Below are 19670 nucleotides of genomic sequence, written 5' to 3' on the forward strand. Positions count from 1 at the left end.
AAAGGAAGGAAGGGAGGAAGGAAGGAAGGAAGGAAGGGGAAGGAAGGAAGAAAGGAAAGAAGGAAGGAAGGAGAAAAGGAAAAGGAAAGGAAAAGGGAAAGGAAAGGAAAGGTCAGAATTCTCTACTTTTCAGAATGGAAAAGGACAGAATATAATGGAAGCATATTCAGGAGAAACAATTTCTCTCAAACGCTTGCTTCCTATATCTTCTACATCCCTTTTTAGATACAACTACCATTATAAGTTTCTCATGTATTCTTACACAGTTATGTTGTCAATATTTGTATAATGTATTACATAAATATAGCATGTTTATGCTATGTGTGTGTTTTAATATAATTAGTAGCATATTATTCTACTTTTTAAGCACATAACACTGTAATTTGAGGATTACATCTATGTTTAGAACTTCTTTCTTCCTTTAAATGGCAGCATAATAACCCATTACATGGATATGCCATAATTTATTCAAAAGTCTCTGTTGAGTCTGATGAACTGAGCTTTAAATAAAAATTGGGACAAAATTTAGATTTGCCATGGCAAAGAGTTATGAAACTGCTTCGCATATTGAGTAATAAGCAGTTTTGGATGAGATTAGAGTTTATGTTGTATTTCATGGGCACTGCAATTTAAAAAGTAATTCTCATACATGCCTACAAAGGAAATTATTATTATCGCTTTTTTGCAAATCGAAAGTAAATTTCAGAGACTTTAGTGATTTGTTCACATTTCAAGCAGTTAGTAAGCAGTGAAGTCATGTCTTAGCTCAGGGGACTTTAACATATAAATCCTGGTCTTCTCACTTCTATGTTTATTCTCAAACATGAAGCATCCCTTAAATACAGAAAGTTCTGTCTAAATATACAAAAAGCTCATTTAAGAGGTCGTACAGAACTAAATAAAGTGTTACTTACAAGTCTAACATATCCGGTAGGATCAATGATATATTTTCAATCTTTTGTAGCTAAAAGTTGAAGCTCCACCTGGTGAAACAATTGGGTATGTTTATCAATACTTTCACCCATTCTTGCCAAAGTTCAAAATAAAAAATGAGAATAAGGAGGAGGTAATGAAAATTAGAGGCCCATGGTTGGTCTTCAGCTGTCTCAGGGATCTAAACTTTAATGTAAGTAATTAACAATATTTTGATGTCATATTAAAATTAGTTTATTACATTTTTACAATAGATATAATTAGTGAATATGAATAAAGAAAAATAAAAGAATATCATTATGAAAATATTGTAACTATTCACTTTTTAAAAAAATTGGATTACTAATTCACAGTGTCCTTATTTAAAAGCTCTATAAGTTTACGTAGCTTATAAGGCAGGTTTTAAAGGTATCAAAAGTTAGTTGTTTAATATCTCAAAGAATATTGACAGAGAAATTTAAACTTTATTTAAATGGACAATGACCTAATCTGGTACTAATTATAGATAATGTGTTATATTAATGTTCATTAACACAGTTTCTGCTTTTTATAAAACTTTGAAATTTAATATTTTTTTTTAAATTTTTCTATGTGCTTACTAATTTACTTCTCAGATTATAGCCAACATCCAGATAATAATTTGGGAAATTAGCTACTAAACATATTTCATATAGTTAATAAAATTAAATAACTTGTTATATTTATTTAAACCCGAAGATTCCTAAGCAATAGAGAATATTGTGTTGGTTTAACATTATAGTAGATGTGCAAAAAGCCATACTTCCCTAACTTTCATCTAAAACATGTTTGTTTGTTTGAATATCTAAAATATCTAGTAGGAAATTTGGATACAGCCTAACTAAAATGCTACCTAATTTTCCTTCCTTTCTTAGAATTATGTCGATTCATTTTAGTGATTCTGATTCTTACTGGCATCTGCATATACTGATTAAGTAAAATATACTTAATACATTACAAATTAATTATTAATAATATGGTTAGTTCAGAAAGTAATAATATGACTCCATGGGACTCTATTTTGAGTTAAAAGCCAAAGTAACAGAGTAGACTGTGCATAAAACTCTGGAATCCAAAGCCATTTTTACTGACACCAAATAATAAAATGCTTTTTTGCATTATTTTGTATTTCAGAGTATAATACAGCAAATCCTACTCATTGTAATATTTGCAAAACTTTGTCAAAGTTATATAAAACTCTTCCCATTTTTTGTTTGAAGCAAAACAATTTTAAAGCTGGCACACTTGGGTAAGCTCCAAGTAAGAGGAGCAAGAAAGGGAAATCATGATTTTGTAAGAAAGTCATCTTTTGCATGAATGTGGACAATCCTTTTAATACTTTTGGCTATGAATAAGAGGAAAGAGATAAAGTAGTAGCTAGTTACAGGGCCAGAAGTAGAATGAGGCAATTAAGGTGTTCATCTCAGATACAAAATTTAAGGGAGCAACACAAATCTTAGTATTAATGGTAAGTGATAAATGAATGTGTAGCACTTTTTTTTAATTAAAATTAATGCAAAACTTTTTTTATGATGAAGTACACCAAAAAATTAAGAAAGGAACTGACCATGTACTTGTATTACTTATATCTCTGCAATATCCCAATCCTGTTTCTGGCTGGATGAAGGCACAGGTGGAAGGGGAGGTATTTTTCTGGAAAGTATGTCATCCCTTTGATTGTAAAAGAACAGAGCCAAATGAGAGAAAGTATGGAGATACAACAGAGGCTGAATACTTGATGAACCCGGTTTCTTATTTGGTATGGGACTAAGACACATGTAGAGAATTAGCTTCATATAGAGATGGCCCGTTCACCATAACAGGAAGGAGGCAGGAAATGTTGGTACGAATACGTTCTGTTCGTAGGGCTGGTGTCTGAGTGTGAATTCCTGTTTCACGGCTTTTATTTTTTCTGTAATATAAGAGATAAGATATTTTGTTGAGAATGAGGGGGAATGGTGGGTTCAGAGTTCTGAAAAGGGTGAAGAACTTTGGGCATGTTTAGAACACTTTGATATTTCTCATTTCCCATATTTCTTAGCATTACTCACAAGGCTGTGTATGAGCAGCCCTGCTAACCTTTCTGGTCTCACTGATTTTCTGCTATTAGCCCCCTCCCTCACGTCACTCCAGCTATGCTCCCTCCTAACTCGGGGCCTTTCCACATGTTAACTTTCTCTGGAATGCTGTCTGTCTTCCTATTTCTCTTGTCACTAATTCCTTCTGGTCCTCTAAGTCTCAGCTTAAATGATGCTGTCCCCAAGCAGCTTACTCTAAAACCATGCCCCTACCATTTGTGTAGTCAGCTTATTAGCTCCCAATTGTACTATATGATAGTACCCTACCCTTCCCTTATGGCCCTCATTACAAGGCAAGTACTATGATTCAACCCAGGTTTGTTGTTTTATATTTACATGAGTATCTCTTATTCTGAAGGAATTAGTGTGAGTTGGTATGAGAAATGATGCTCTAGGAGGTTTAGATAAGTAACAGAGAAAAAAAAAAAAAAATGAGGAAAAAGTAAAGGCAACCAGAAAATAAAAGCACTTCTGAAAGAGTTGGGAAGTTGTGTAATGAGCTGAGAAACTAGTGGTTTTCATTTTATAATGAAATTCATGCTCATGTTAAATTAAAGCAAATTATATGAATTAAGTATATACATGTGTATACACATAGACATAGAAATAGATATAATCAGTTGTATACAATTTGAAAATCTACTTTTAGATAGGAATTGCCTATAAATTGTACAGGGCTATTATGTGTCCATGTTGCATATTTTGTAAATTCTTGGGTACAATCAGCATGATTATAACTCATAAAGGTCATAATTAGTTAATAAATTGGTACAGGAATAACTTTTTATCTCATAGATTTTTCTCTTAAGATTATATATTTTTCCATTTTAGTTATTGACTCTGGATGAGGAAATGGTTATTGGAAAGATTTCAAAACAGTACTCTGGATTTGTAAGGGGAATATTAACCAATGGTGAGAAATTTGGGATCCAGTTTCCATTTGATCTTGATGTTAAAATTAAAGCATTGATGCTTGGAGCAACTTTCCTCATTGTGAGTCTATTTTTACTCTATTTAGCTGAAAATTATATTTTCTGAGATTACCATTGCACTTTTGCTAATATTTCTCCTTGAATCATCTGAATCAACTGCAAATTGTGCCTTTCTGGCCATCCTCAGTCCCCAAATGACATCAGGGATTCGGTATTCACATTGCAAAGGAAGCAAAAATTAGAGTGTTCTAGAAACATGATGATTCACGTTTAAATCCTTAGCCTTCATGAAAAATCAGACTGTCACTGAAAATAGGAAAAATATGGTTCATTCAATGTGACTTATAGTTATCTCTTACAATGTGAAATTAAGACATGCTTGTTACACTTTATTGAAATGGTAATATATTGTTAATTTGGAAACTATAGGTATTATTTGATTTAGCTCTATCTCTTGAGCAATACAGAGACTTTAAAAACATTTTAATTCTAATCTCTCTCTCACAACTTATATACTTTTGTTGACTAGTGTTTTAGTTTTGCTTCTTTTTAAATTCACAAATTAAATATTTGCTATTAGTTTATTTTTCTAATAAAATCACAGATATGTTAAGCATTTTATTTGCTCTAAAATTTTATTGAACTTTAAATGAGCCCTCCAAGGTTATGTTCCTTTTTCCTAATCCTCACTTAATGTCATTGTATTATTTCATTTTCGCATTGCTATAAAGAAATACCCAAAACTGGGTAATTTATAGAGGAAAGAGGTTTAATTGACTTACAGTTACACATGGCTAGGGAGGCTTCAGGAAACTTACAATTATGGTGGAAGGTGAAGAGGAAGCAGGCACCTTTTCCACAAGGCGGCAGGAAACAGTAAGTACAAGCAGGGGACATGCCGGATGCATATAAGATCATCAGATGTCCTGAGAACTCACTGGCTATCAAAAGAACAGCCTGGGGGGAACCACCCCCATGATCCAATCACTGCCCTCCCTCCCCACCTGGGGATTACAGGACCCTGCCTCAACACATAGGGATTATAATTCAGGATAAGATTTGGGTGGAGACACAGAGCCAAATCACATCTGTCTTCGATAGGTTCTTGGAAACTGCAAATTTAAACACAATGATATAGAATAAAACTAATTATTTTTGCCATCAACATTATAACAAAACAACATTGGACAAAATGACATTTTTGTAAACCTTCTGTAATTACCAGTTGACAGAAATTGTTAAATTGGGCTGGGTGCAGTGGCTCATGTCTGTAATCCCAGCACTTTGGGATGAGGTCGGGAGTTCGAGACCAGCCTGACCAACACGGAGAAAACCTGTCTCTACTAAAAATACAAAATTAGTCGAGCAGGTAGCACATGCCTGCAATCCCAACTACTCGGGAGGTTGAGGCAGGAGAATTGCTTGAACCTGAGAGGCGGAGGTTGCGGTGAGCTGACATTGATATTGCTCATTGCACTCTAGCCTGGGCAACAAGAGTGAAGCTCCATCTCAAAAAAAAAAAAAGAAAAAAAGAATAGTTAAATTGGATTTTTAGTGTCTGTAGTCTCTTTCAAAAAGACAAACCTAAATTAATGACCAAAAAATTGAAAGAAAGAGAATATGGATAAATACCACAAGAAAGCTAGGGAAGCTAAATTAATACCAGGAAAATAAGAAAAAGAAGACATTAAGACTCCAAAAAGTAGAAATAGAAACAAAATGGGTACCTACGTTGATAAAGTTTCTATTCAAACAAGATGTAATAATTCTAGGCTTGTATGCATGTAATATTAACTTCAAAATATAGAGACAAGAGGCCGGGCACGGTGGCTCATGCCTGTAATCCCAGCACTTTGGGAGGCGGAGGTGGGCGGATCACCTGAGGTCAAGAGTTCGAGACCAGCCTAACCAAAATGGAGAAACCCTGTCTTCTAAAAATACAAAATTAGCCAGGCATGGTGGTGCACACCTGTAATCCCAGCTTCTAGGGAGGCTGAGGCAGGAGAATCGCTTGAACCTGGGAGGCAGAGGTTGCGGTGAGCCGAGATCATGCCATTGCATTCCAGCCTGGGCAACAAGAGCGAAACTCCGTCTCAAACAACAACAACAACAACAAAACAAAATATAGAGACAAGTGTTAAAAATTAGAGTGACAAACTCATCATAAAAATGGGGAATTTACTCATATCTTTTCATTTATACTAGATATAAGAGACAGAACATTAGTAAAGTTATTTAAAATTTGAACAACAAAATGAATACGCTTGATTTAATGGTCTTATTTAGAACTTTTTTTTTTTTTTTTTTTTGAGACAGAGTCTCTGTCACCAGGCTGGAGTGCAGTGGCACAATCTCAGCTCACTACAACCTCCACCTCCCGGGTTCAAGCGATTCTCCTGCCTCAGTCTCCCGAGTAGCTGGGACTACAAGCGCGTGCCGCCACGCCCAGCTAATTTTTGTATTTTTAGTAGAGAAGGGGTTTCACCATGTTGGCCAGGATGGTCTCAATCTCTTGACCTCGTGATCTGCCTGCCTCAGCCTCCCAAAGTGCTGGGATTACAGGCGTGAGCCACCGTGCCCGGCGGAACTTTTACCAAACAATTAGACAATACTCATTTTTCTCAAATAAACATTGTTTACAAAATTGATATAATAATGGGCCAAGAAGCAAGTCTCAACAAATTACAGAGAATCATTATCATTTAGACCTTAGTATATGAGCAAACGAGACTCAATTAGAAGTTAATAAATATTTTAAATGTTTTATACATATAGAAATGTAAATAACCCAATTATTTTTAAAAAGCCATAACAAAAAATTTTAAATACTTTAACATATGTAATAAAATATTACATGTCAAAACTCTTGGTATGCAACTAAAGATATTAAAATATATAGCTATAAATAATTATTGAAGAAAAGAGAAAAATGAATAAGTTAAATTAATTAGCTAAAGCTATAAAGTTAGAAATAAAATAAAAAAGAATAAACCCAAGGAAGCATAATGAAGCATAATAAACCCAATGAAGCACAATTAAGCAAACAAAAATAAACAAAGAGTACCCATACTTGGACTCTAGACAAATAGGTCTTTCAAAGCAAGAAAATCATAAAGTAACAGACTACTACATTTAAATAGTTTAAATTTCTGTACCCCATAAAGCCTCATAATATTAAATATTTAAAAGCAAATAATAAATTAAGGAAAATATGGGAAATAAGGAAAATAATAAATTAAGGAAATACACAACAAATATGACCAAGGAATAATATTCTTATGTTAATAAAAATGATATTTAAATAAGAAAAATATCAAATACTTAATGAAAATGTACAAATATTATGAAAAATAATTCAAATAACTATCAAAGAGGGAATAAAAATAACCACTCAACTTAAGAAAGCATTTCCAAAAACACACAAGAGAAGCAAAAAATAAAGGACAAAATACCATTTTTTAAATCATATATTAATGTTTTCATTTTTAATGATGTATGCTCAATGCTGATGAAGATTTAAGGAATCAAGTGCTCATGAACTCTAGGTACAACTTTTAGAGGAATAAATTAAAAACATTTGTCAAAAATGTAATGTTTATATTCTTTCAGATGCAGACAAATAATGATGTACAATCTTTATAGTAACTAGCAATATACACTCTATGTAGCAAACTTCACTCAAATAAACAGCAAAAGTTAAAACAACATAAAATGTGTGAGTATGAGATTTACTAAATACATTATGAGACATCTCTAGAATAGAGTAATAAACAGATATTAAAATAAACTAAAAAACTAAATATTTTTAAGGACCTTTAATGACACAAATACTCAGAATATTTTACGCAGTGAAAAAAGCCAGGGTATGAGCATATTATAACAGCAATTATGTATAACTTGGAGGAATTTGTACCAAAATACTTATGGTAGATTTTGGGATTGATTGAAAATATAAACATTTTCCTTCTCTTTTCCTCCAGTTTTCTAAGATGCATATATGAATGAAAAAACATACATAAGTAAAATGAGGTAGTATTAGTTGCTGATCTCTAATGGCCTTTAGAGATGCACAAATCTATTATTTTGATGTATTTAAGGGCAAACAGTCATTCTTATGCCCTTGGAAGTTGGTTCCTCACGGGTCTGCTCCTCAGACACTTGCTTTTTAATATGTTTTGTGATCATGATATTATAATATAGGGACATTAAAAAGCATTCTCATGTCTAATGCCTGCAGTTGTTTCTACTATTAAACCAACCTAATTGTATTTTTCATTTTCATTCTAGGATTACATGTATTTTGAACTGTGGCCATAAGAATTACCCTGAAAGAATATGTCAGAAGTCACTGGCATTTATTTTTGCCAGCCCTCCACAAAACTAAGCAACTTTCACTGAAAATATCTAAATACATTTTATTTTACTAAAACTGTTCATATATATTCTTTCTGCATAATAAACTGTATCAAAATTTTTTAACTTCAAATAATCTTTGTGTTTAGCTTAGGATTCTGTTGTATAGTTCTCCTGTTCAGAACCTGGATCACTCATGCATTTTGAGTCAATTATCACATTGGTTTGGACTGTCTCATCCCAGATGGCTTCATTCACATGTCAGGCTATTGGCTGAGGGAATGGGGGCAATAGGTCACATATTTTTCGTCATCTAGGAAGCGAGCCAAAGCTTTTACACATGACTGTGTTACAAAAGCAACAAGAAAGCAAGTTCAAATGTTCAAGCTCATTTCAAGCCCCTGCTTTTATTATGCTTAGTAATATCCCATTGACCAAAGCAAATCACATAGCCAAGCCCACATTCAAGGGGTGGAAAAATGGACTCAATTTTTTAATGACAGTTGCTGCAAAATAATGTGGCGTTTCTTCCCCCAACACAATTTATCATTGTCTTCTCTCTGGTTCCAATTATTTACATTCTCCCCAAACACAAAATATCCTTAACCTCATCAAGACTCCCAACAAGTCTCTTTCAATTATAGCATTAAGCTCAAGTCCAGTATGATGTGATCTGTTACCTTCTGTAAATGTGAGTGAGGATACTTGGACTCAGCTTCTCTTGATTCAGAGACTTGAAAACAAAAAAGACCCACCTTACATGTAATACTGAGCAAAGGTCAAAATAGCCACAATGAACAAATAAAATTTATGTAGTAGTCACTGGTCAATAGAAATTATAAAAATCAGAAGGGATATGTTTCTAGTTCCCCTTACTCTAGTGACAGAGAAAATTCTGCTCCCTGGGAGTAACTTTCCAGTCCATTGTTCTACTCTGATCTCTGGAACTTTGTGTCTGCCTTCTGAAACATTTTTCTCTTTTCTAAATGAAATTACCATGTTTTTAGCTGAGTAACTTTTGTAGGTTTCTGTCTACGAATATTGAAAACAGAGGTCTCTTCACTTTGGAATGTCTTAGTCTCTTTTAGTTTATGCTTATACAACTCCTTTAAAAAATGTGTGAATTTCTACTTATCAGATTTAGTCTACTTCATTGGAAAAAAGTCACATCCATTATTCTTTTTAGGACAGGCTTCCTTCTCTGGACTTATTCACACCTAGCTTAGCTTCGTCATATCACAGATGGGTTGCAAACGGAGCCAGAGAACACATTCTTAATGCACAAGCACATTTCAAACCTCTGTTTGCATGATGTCTGTTAATGTCCCATTGACCAAATCAAGTAACACGGCTAAATCCCCATTCAAGGGATGTTGAAAGAGATTCCACTTCTTGATGGGAAGAGCTCTAAAATATCGTGGACTTTTTTTTTTTTTTAACAATCTAGCACACTATTTAACGGGTGACTTTTTATTCGTATTACCTATGAAATATCTTTGAATTTGGAATATTACTATTTAATTAACTAAAATATTTACAATAATTCATAGGTATTATTGGTTTCAATGAATGATAATATCCAAATACTAGGTCATCCTACATTAGAACTACACAGACACTCTCTCAAAGGGATCAAAAGAGATAAAGACTCAGTGAAATATAATAAAACAAGCCATGGATACTTCCACAGAAAAGCTATTCTTCTTTCTTATAAAAGTATCTGGATAGAGCAGTCCTAATTATAGAAGTGTTACCATTTAATGTTTTGGATAAATCTTCCCCTTGTGGTTAGGATTTCTGTCCACAGAAGAAAATAACAGATTTTTGTTTGCAAAAGTTTATGCTTAAAAGAGTATAGTCTAGGTCATTCTAGAAAAACTTGGGATCAAAAATTTAGAGCCAGCAGAAGTGGTTCACTCAAAGGGAGAGGGAACAGACTTGAGGCACATGTTGCCAAGGTGCAGGGATCTGTTCCTTACTCCCTTTCAAAGATCCAGAGGCAAATGGACCCACATGTATGCCTGAAGATGTTTGTTGCGTGCACTGTCCTGGTAGACTCACATAAAGAACCTCATGCTCTGGCGTGGCCAGGAGGAAGTGGAAATTCCTGTCTTCCAGGGGACTACAAGACCCTAGTCTATAAGCTTACCCCAGTTCTCTATGCTTTGTAACATTTCTTAGGAATCTTTTAGGACATTTTACTGGGAAAATGGCACACACCACTTTTTCTCAAGAAAAAAAATTTTAAAATGATAAAATGGCATTTCTCATACATGAATGAAAAGAAACTTGAAACAAAATTAATTTAAACAAGAAAATAAATAACATGATATTTTCTGCTACAGAATTCTTGGGAAGCAATCTCATTTCCAAATTATGTGTCTTGTTCACAATTTCGTTTATGAAACTTCCCTGCCTATATCCCCTGGAAGACAGACCAACTTTTCCCTCTCTATGTAGATCTGACAGAATCAGGGTTTGGAATATAAAATTAGGTAATTTTCATTACAATGCATGATACATACTGAATGCTTAGTATATATTAGACAGTGTTATTACAGTCATGTTCAACTGAATGCTGATAGTTCAGATATGCTATGCTCACACAGAACATTTGTACATGACGAAAGTTAGAAATTTTCATATACTGTTTTCTTGTTTGTTTGCCCCCATTCATAGAGATTCAAACTTTTTCTGGAGGAAGAAAACTTTGGTTGAAGTTGTTAACAGAATTTTTTAATGGAACATTTTATGCTTGTTTTTTGGTCAAGCTTGCAAACACTAAGCACAAAAGATAAAATTTCATTGCTCATGTTCCAGAACAAGGTTTAAACCATTTATGTAGGTTGTGTTAAAAAAATAAAGTTGTCCTCAACTCAACTATTCCAATACATTTCATGTAACAAAACAGTTACAGGAGGACGAGAAGAAAGTATATACTATGGTGTCTAGTCTCATCCTTTGTGTTTTGAGTATTGAGGAGCAGAAGTTGGTAACATTGCTCAAGAAGAGACCATGTAGGCTTCCTGACACAGGTGAAATTGTTCCAGGGACAAAGTTTGCCTCTCACATTGTAGATTAATTGGTGCTCATCTAGCACCCTAAGGATTTCAAGTTTTGACAGCACTTATACCCAGTGATATTCCCATAACAAATCATAGCACAAGTGAAGTTTCTTCAGATGACTTGGTAGGCATTGGGGATGATTAAGTGGAAGCAAGGGCACAAGAAGCAAAGACAGCCTCTAGTAGGGGGAATTAGATGTACAGACTGGCTTTTGAAAACATAAGATATGCCATTCACTGAAATAGTGATTTTCAACTTTAGCATGTATCAAAATCACCTGGAGGGTCTTTCAAAACACAGATTGCGGCATCTCATCCCCAGAGTATTTGATTCCACATGTCTTGGGTGTGCTGATAATTTCCATTTTAACAAGTTACCAGGTGAAGCTGCTGCTACTACTAATGGGAACCACACTTGAAAATGTTGGCACTCGAGCAAACTACCAGACGTCAGCCAGAATTCTGTGAGCTGCTTGCTAAAGGCAGCAAGTTGAGAAAATTTTGAAGGCTTATGAAACATTTTAGAGGACCACAGGAATCATCCAAATCACCCCATCTGTATGCAGCATGGCTGGGGATCTTCAGGTATATCCTCGTTCTTTTATCTTCAGTCTCCCTCTCTGGAATATAATGCCACTCTAAGTGTGGCTTTGAGTCAGCAACATTAACGTAATCTGGGAACCTCCAAAAAGGCAAACGAATGAGTCCTACCCTAGACCTAGTCAATCAGTAACTCTGAGGATGAGACCCAGCAATCTGTTTTTTATTAATAACAAATTCTCAAGATAATTTTAATTTTGAGAAATGTTAGAATACCTGGAAGCTTTAAAAAACTATTGATGCTTTGGTCTTAACCCCAGAGAATGATTTCATCTATCTAAAGTACAATTGGGGCATTTGATATTTTTAAATGAGTACTTTTAGCCTCACAGCAAATTGGTTGGAATGTACAAAGATTTCCTATACCTATCACCATGCCACATACAGACACTAAAATTTTTTAAAGTTTTCCAGGTGATTCTTGTGCACAGCCAAGTTTGGAAACTAATCCCAAGAACGTTTTTCTTATCAGTATTTAAACATGCTGAGGACCTTATTTTAAATAGTTTCCTTTGATCGCATAGCTACCTTTACCATTTTTGTTGTTGTTGTTGTTTTCATTTTAAGCTTCTTCAACTTTCTCTACTTTCTTTTTCCACTTCCTCGCCTCTTATTCACCACAAGTCCACTGTGATTTCTCTTGCATATCTACGATGACCTTATTTTTTTACCAAGGGGTACTTTTAAATCTTACCTTAATTGGAGTCTGTACAGCATTTAGTATTGTTGATCATTCCTTCCTTTTTTTTTTTTTTTTTTTTTTTTTTGAGACGGAGTCTCGCTCTGTCACCCAGGCTGGAGTGCAGTGGCCGGATCTCAGCTCACTGCAAGCTCCGCCTCCCGGGTTTAGACCATTCTCCTGACTCAGCCTCCCGAGTAGCTGGGACTACAGGCGCCCGCCACCTCGTCCGGCTAGTTTTTTGTATTTTTGAGTAGAGACGGGGTTTCACCATGTTTGCCAGGATGGTCTCGATCTCCTGACCTCGTGATCCGCCCGTCTCGGCCTCCCAAAGTGCTGGGATTACAGGCTTGAGCCACCGCGCCCGGCCGATCATTCCTTCCTAAACTCTTTCATTGGTTTACAGAAAACCCATTCGCTGAGATATTTTTGTTCTTGCCACGCATCCTTAGGCTCTATTAAATCTTTTCGTGTATCCATTCATTAAACACTGATGTTTCTCAACATTGTATCTTTGGATCTTTTCTGGACTATCTAGCTTATCACGTAGCAGGGAAACTGAAGGTACATTAAAAACTTTTAAAATTAATTTTTATTTATCAAAGTAAAACATTTGAATAATCTAAAATGCCAAACACTGCTGAAAGACTTATTACACAATCAATAGCATCTGGCTACTCCCCTCTACCCACCCACTTTCTACATTACAAACAAAAAACCCCGCTGGAACTTCTATTTGGATTTGTATTGAATTTTTAGATAAATTTATGGAGAACTGATATTTTGACAATATTGAAACATCTAATATGAACACGTGATATATTTCTCTTTTACTTAGGGCTCCTTTAATCTCCGTCATCTAAGTTTTGTAGTTAGCACAGTACAAAAAAAAAGTTCCTTACATATTTCTTATTACTTTTATTACCAGATATCTAACGTTTTGATGCTTTTGGACATGGTATCTTTCAACTATATTTTCTAGTTTTTTATTTCTAGTATATGGAAATACAATTGATTTTGTATATTGGCTAATACTGTTACCTTTGTCAATCTAAATAACAAACAAACAAAAAAAGATTTATTTGGGAGTAGGGCATTGTAATGGGTATATGTGTGCCATAGTAAACTATGTGCATATTCAGGGAAGTAAAGGAAGACAAAAGGTTTTAAAGAAAAAATGAAGACGATCACATAATTCTTATATAAGTATCTTTAGCTACAAGAATCAATAACAAGAGTGACACTAGTTTGATGTTGAATAGGCAGTTGTTAGACAGATGTCTTTTCAGAATTATTCTTTGTGTGAAGTTGTAATAGCCTTTGTTCAAGACTGCAGAATTTGCAGTCTTTTGTGATCATTTTTATCAGGCATTTATACATGGGAACCCTCTCTTCGTAGCCTTTCCTGGCTCAATTTTTAAGGTTTCATTTTTAACACAAGCAACTCTATTTTTATTCTGACAACTTTCTCATTTCCCTCTATTGATCAAGCTATTTCTCTGAAAACATCATTGATCAATCATCCTATAGTTAGGTTTGTGTTATCTCTTAGTGCCAGAATGAACCTATTCCAGTTTGTTGGTCTGGTCCCAGGTTGGGAGAATGGTGAGTAGGAGTCAGTGTCAGAACTCTTTTAACTGCATTTGAATAACAACGGTGGTTTGAAAGAAGTGGCTCTCAGGCTAAGCCTACCTAGAGTTCATTATTAAGTTCAATTTTGTCTCTTATGTAGTATTTTACTATCATCTCAAATAATTGGGCTAGTATTATTTTAAGAGTTGCACTTCTGCAGAATTTTAACAAGTGGCAAATACAAAGTTTAAAAATGGAAAATACAGAGTAAAATTAATAGTCATCTAACAATCTCCATTTGCATAATGATTTAGAGCCATGAATCTAGACTTAAAGGCAACTAATTGAGTGAATCAGATATCTATCATCCTGCCAAGTGAAAAAAGTCGGCATTAAGAGGGGTAAGAATCTCATTATGACATGGAGTCTTGCTTTGGTATCTGTGGAAAACTGTCTACTACATGAAAATGTCAACTTCTTGTCCTGGTTTGCAATTTGAGCGTCTCTTGGTTATGGCATCAGGTGGGTTTGGTAAACTTTTTGTGTGGCCAATACATTAAGTACAAGTCTTGCTCCTTAAAATTATTATAGTTTTAGCATATGAGGCATTAAGAACACAGCAGTTCCCAATTTTAATAACTCCATGAAAGAAAGTTAGAGTGGAAGAATGTAAAAGAATTCAGGATCTAGTCTAGTCTATTGTTAGATAACAAAAACTTGAAAACGATGCCCAGGGCTACAGCTTAATAATAGGTATTATTGTGGATTTTCTTTGGAAATATGATTTTTCCCATATGTTGATTATAAAGGAATCTCAGAAAACCTCTTGAGACTAGAAAGCCAAACCAAGGCAAACTTTAGATTTTACATATACTCTTTAAGGTTTCTGGACTTGCCAAGAAGTAACCATTTTTATCTGCTAGGAAGGTGGCTGTACTGTAAGGAACCCTTGAAACCAGGCATTCTCAAATGTGATATTTCAGTCGAAGACTTGATAATATAATCAGTGTTTCAAATTGTATCCTGCTATACAGAGAAAGCAGATTTTTACTGGACTTATGCAAGTACCCATATTGTCATAAGAATAATCTTGAACATTTTTGAATTTTGGTGGAATCACAGAGGGAGAAAAAGCAAATTCTTCTTTGTTTACAAAAGTATATTTTACCAAATTTCTGTAAAGTTCAAATAGTTTGAGAGAACAAAAATTTCTTAAATTTGGAAAAAAATAACATTTAATAAAGAATCAACAATATTTTAAATGTCATAAACACATTATCTTCATTAGTTGTTCAATCTCATGTAATTAATTTTTGTTCTGCTTGATATTGACTAGAAATTTTATAAACCCATCAGTTTCTTCATTAAAGTTTTTTAAAAAATTATTTTGCCCATTGATCTTAAACATATTAGAGACCTATATTTAAGAGGACATACAAATACCTGTTAGTCTTTTCCTTGAATCTGATTGCAAATATTTTCAGAGAAGAATTCAAAATAATCCCTGTGGGTGACAAAAACTTACAATAGCCATGGTTAAAAATCTGGTGGAAGTTTATTATAATCAGCATTTGACAAGATAATTTAGTTATTTTTGTGGTATACAATATGATAGCCACAATTATGATGGATAACATATTAGGTTTCTAAGAGTTTCATCCAAATTTGGAATATGCATACTAATAACATACCCATAAGCGTAATTGAAACATCTGGATAGATACTCTTACCAGGTTGGATACATTTAATTATATTTTTCAATTGCTGAGATTTTTATTAACCTGATTAATGAGTTTGAAGATTGATTCTATTACTTATAAAACTATATATAGTTATAAAAATTGTTCTAAAACTATAAATTTAGATATATTACATATTATAATATATAACATTTATTAATGTGGAAAAATTATTTTGTTATAATGAAGATGGCCTCAATCACGTTGTGTCATTCAAGAGACACTAATTTCACATATAAGTGCAGTATTCCAGGACAAAGAAAATCAAATGAGAAAAGGGCAAAAGGCATTTTATGATCCTGCTGTCTGATAAATCAGTTTGTGGTTGCCTACCTAATTATCAATGGTTTTTTTCAAATGCTATTGGAGAAAGATTTATGCTGATAGTGATTCAGTTTACCTTATGCTAGGACATTAATAAGTGGATCAGTTTCTCTTTAGCGAAAACATTAGCTAAATTGCATTGGGAAAATAAAACCCAGAAGCGGAAACTAATTGGAAACATTGTTTTTAGGTAATGAAGCACTTACATACCTGTTTTGAGGATTCATTAGTTTTAGTTTGGGGAAGTTTCTACATAACCCACCTGAAAAAATGCATAATAGTCATTGAAATATATACTGCCAAAGTTACTGAATAAAGGGGGAACTTTGGCATTTTATTTCATTTCATTTTAATAAACACCCACCAAAGTTTGGAAAAAATTTCAGGCTCTAAAGATTAAAAAAAAAAAAAAAAGATGATCAAGGCTGTATCCTACTACTTAAGGAGCCTAGTAGGGGAGGAGAAACACAATTAAACCAACAACAACTCTACCAGGTGATAAGGGCTATTAAAGACATTTGCATAATGTGCTACAGAAACACAATGAGATCAAAATTGTACATTCTTTCTAGGTGGGAGATATAGTCTACTGATAGTGTTTTAACACCTCTTTGTCTCTCTTTCCCATAGACTTAGTATTTTGAAGATAGATGCAGGAAGGGCCAAAGTATCCCTTCAGTAAACTAGAGGAAGTTACAACTGCCCCTGTGGTTTGCTAAGAGGTTTGCATAAACCAAATGAAGAGCATTCTAGGCAGGTACAGAAGGGCTCAGTAGAGTATTTTCCTTTGAAGAACTTTCAGGAAGCATCATTATGGGTGGAGAGCTCTTCAGCAACAAGCAACCACATTTGGGGTCACTAAGTGTAATTGTCATAGGTAAGAGAAACTGGTATCTGAGACGTGAAGCTGTTTTACTAATAATGAAAAGAAAAGGACCAGTCATGGTTGTTCTGTGACAATTTTTCTTATTAATTAGAATAGGTTGTATCACATTCATTACAAACACAGAGACTATTTAAAGAGATGTTAAGATATTTTCCAGAAGCAGGACTAGCTACATAATTTGTTGAGCTCAGTGAAAACTAAAATGTGATGTTCCTTCTTCAAATATTATTAAGAATTCAGGATGGCCGGGCATGGTGGCTCAAGCCTGTAATCCCAGCACTTTGGGAGACTGAGACGGGCGGATCACGAGGTCAGGAGATCGAGACCATCCTGGCAAACATGGTGAAACCCCGTCTCTACTCAAAAATACAAAAAACTAGCCGGGCGAGGTGGCGGGCGCCTGTAGTCCCAGCTACTCGGGAGGCTGAGGCAGGAGAATGGCCTAAACCCGGGAGGCGGAGCTTGCAGTGAGCTGAGATCCGGCCACTGCACTCCAGCCTGGGCGACAGAGCGAGACTCCATCTCAAAAAAAAAAAAAAAAAAAAAGAATTCAGGATGGAAACAGCAGTACATTCACGCAAGCACAGGGCCCCATGAGACTTTCTGGCAATCAGGCCTATGAAGCCTGCAGTGGTCAGAGGGCAGTATCGGTTTGTATATTGTAGCAAGCTAAATATTTCTAGAATGAGAAACCATAGCTTTGAACTACAGCAAATGCAGATCTGAGTTCTAGCTCTATCACATATTACCTACTGTATATTGAACAAGTTATAAAACTTTCTACTTCCTCATTGAAGTGTGGCCATGCAAATTAAAACTTCCACTTAAGCTCCAATATTATATACAAATATACATGTAAATTTTCTTCTGCTGAATATACAAAAACCTGATTTTGTTATTTAAAAAAGAATGTATCCAAATTAGTGGCTTTCAAATATTGCTGCTGATTTTAGAAATATAATTTTATTAAAGTAAAACAATTTGTTCATTTTCAGTTATTATTTTAATTTCCTTGGCCTTTGATTCCACCACTACCCCAGTTGTGCACTAAAGATTCACCATTAAAAAGATTTTAAGATTGGATTTTTAAATATTTAAATAGCTAAGTGCAGTAGCTCATGCTCGTAATTCCAGTGATTTAGGAGGTAGCAGGATCCTGTGAGCCCAAGAGTTTGAAATTAGAGTCAGGTATGATTGCACCACCGTACTCCAGCCTGCACAACAGAGTGAGACCTCATCTCTAAAAATAAATAAATGAATAAAATACTTAAATAGAAGTCATCTATTGAAGATTAAGAACATAATATTCATGTGTGTTTTATAATCTTCACACAGAAAATTGCATTCTTCATTTTAATATTTCATTATTACTTTTTGATATTCAGAAATAGACTCAATTAATTTATGTAATGTTTTACCATTTTAACAATACATTACTTACATTTTGTCCTTTAATTCTATGAAGAAAAGGAATGCTGGTGCATTCTCTCTGGGTGGTCGGGCAAATTCCTTCACCATCTCCAAGTGCTAGAAAACTGGCTTTTGCCAGCACATCATTAGAAAACTTGCTCCGAACCTTAAAGTATCTGTTCCCCTGAGAAACATCATTGTTATACTTCCTCAATTAGAAACAGAAAGCAGCAGAAGGCAGATGACCTCTGTCAGCGCCCAGTCCCATTGTCTAAGCACATCTCTCCAGACTATTGCAAAAACAGAGACCTGTGTTCCTGCTCACCCTTAGTCTGTGATTTCCTACCTGCATTGTGTGATGTTTGCTGTTGTGTACCATTAGTACAGGCAGGAGGCAGAGAAATTCTAGGCAGATAGGGGCAGATCTCCAGTGAAATCCCACATTCAAGTCAAAGTAGCCTGAAACCTGTGGCCCAAAGTGAGAATTTCTATTCTTGTTTGCCTATTCTCTCCTGATTGGTACTTTCTGAATAATGCAGTTTTACCAATGGAATGTTGCCTTTTCTAAAACTACCTATGTCCCGCCTCATTCCCATCCTTCGCCTATAAAGACCCTAGACTTGGTCAGTAAAGGGAGAGAGGCAGTTTGACTTCAGCAAGATGGCTTGACTTTGGAGACAAAATGGCTGGACTGTGGCGATGAAGAGATGGCTTGATTTTGGGGAAGCCACGGCTGGACTTAAGGGAGAGCTATCTGCCCTTCCCGTTCCCTCTGCAGCTCTCCTTTCCACTGAGAGCCATTCCCATTGCTCAAAAAATTATTCACATTCAGCATCCTTCAAGTGTCCATGCGACTTCATTCTTCTTGGACACCAGAGCTCAGGAGCCACTGAGTGCAGGTACCCAAAACAGGCTGTCACACCAGCCCTTTGCCCTCTCTGGTGGAGGGCAGCTGCCCCACACGATGAGACAAGGGGCAAATTGAGCTGTTAACACATAGCCATCCATAACCAGCGGAACTAAAGGAGCATTGTATCACCTCTTCTGGGGCCTTAGGGTCACAGGCACCCCACCTGGTCAC

The 19670-nt window shown here is 35.0% G+C and overlaps 1 long non-coding RNA gene across 1 annotated transcript in view; it reads left to right on the plus strand.

The window, feature by feature from the left end:
• Positions 1 to 8448, plus strand: part of LOC105523275 — a 10404-nt gene extending 1956 nt beyond the window's left edge. The window contains exons 2-3 of the long non-coding RNA XR_001003571.1: positions 3861 to 4022; positions 8249 to 8448. This is a non-coding gene — a long non-coding RNA (uncharacterized LOC105523275). The remainder of the gene's footprint in view (positions 1 to 3860; positions 4023 to 8248) is intronic.
• The last annotated feature ends 11222 nt before the right edge of the window (positions 8449 to 19670 follow it).

Source organism: Colobus angolensis, unplaced genomic scaffold, assembly GCF_000951035.1.
Source record: "Colobus angolensis palliatus isolate OR3802 unplaced genomic scaffold, Cang.pa_1.0 Scaffold46, whole genome shotgun sequence".
Taxonomy (NCBI): Eukaryota; Metazoa; Chordata; class Mammalia; order Primates; family Cercopithecidae; genus Colobus; species Colobus angolensis.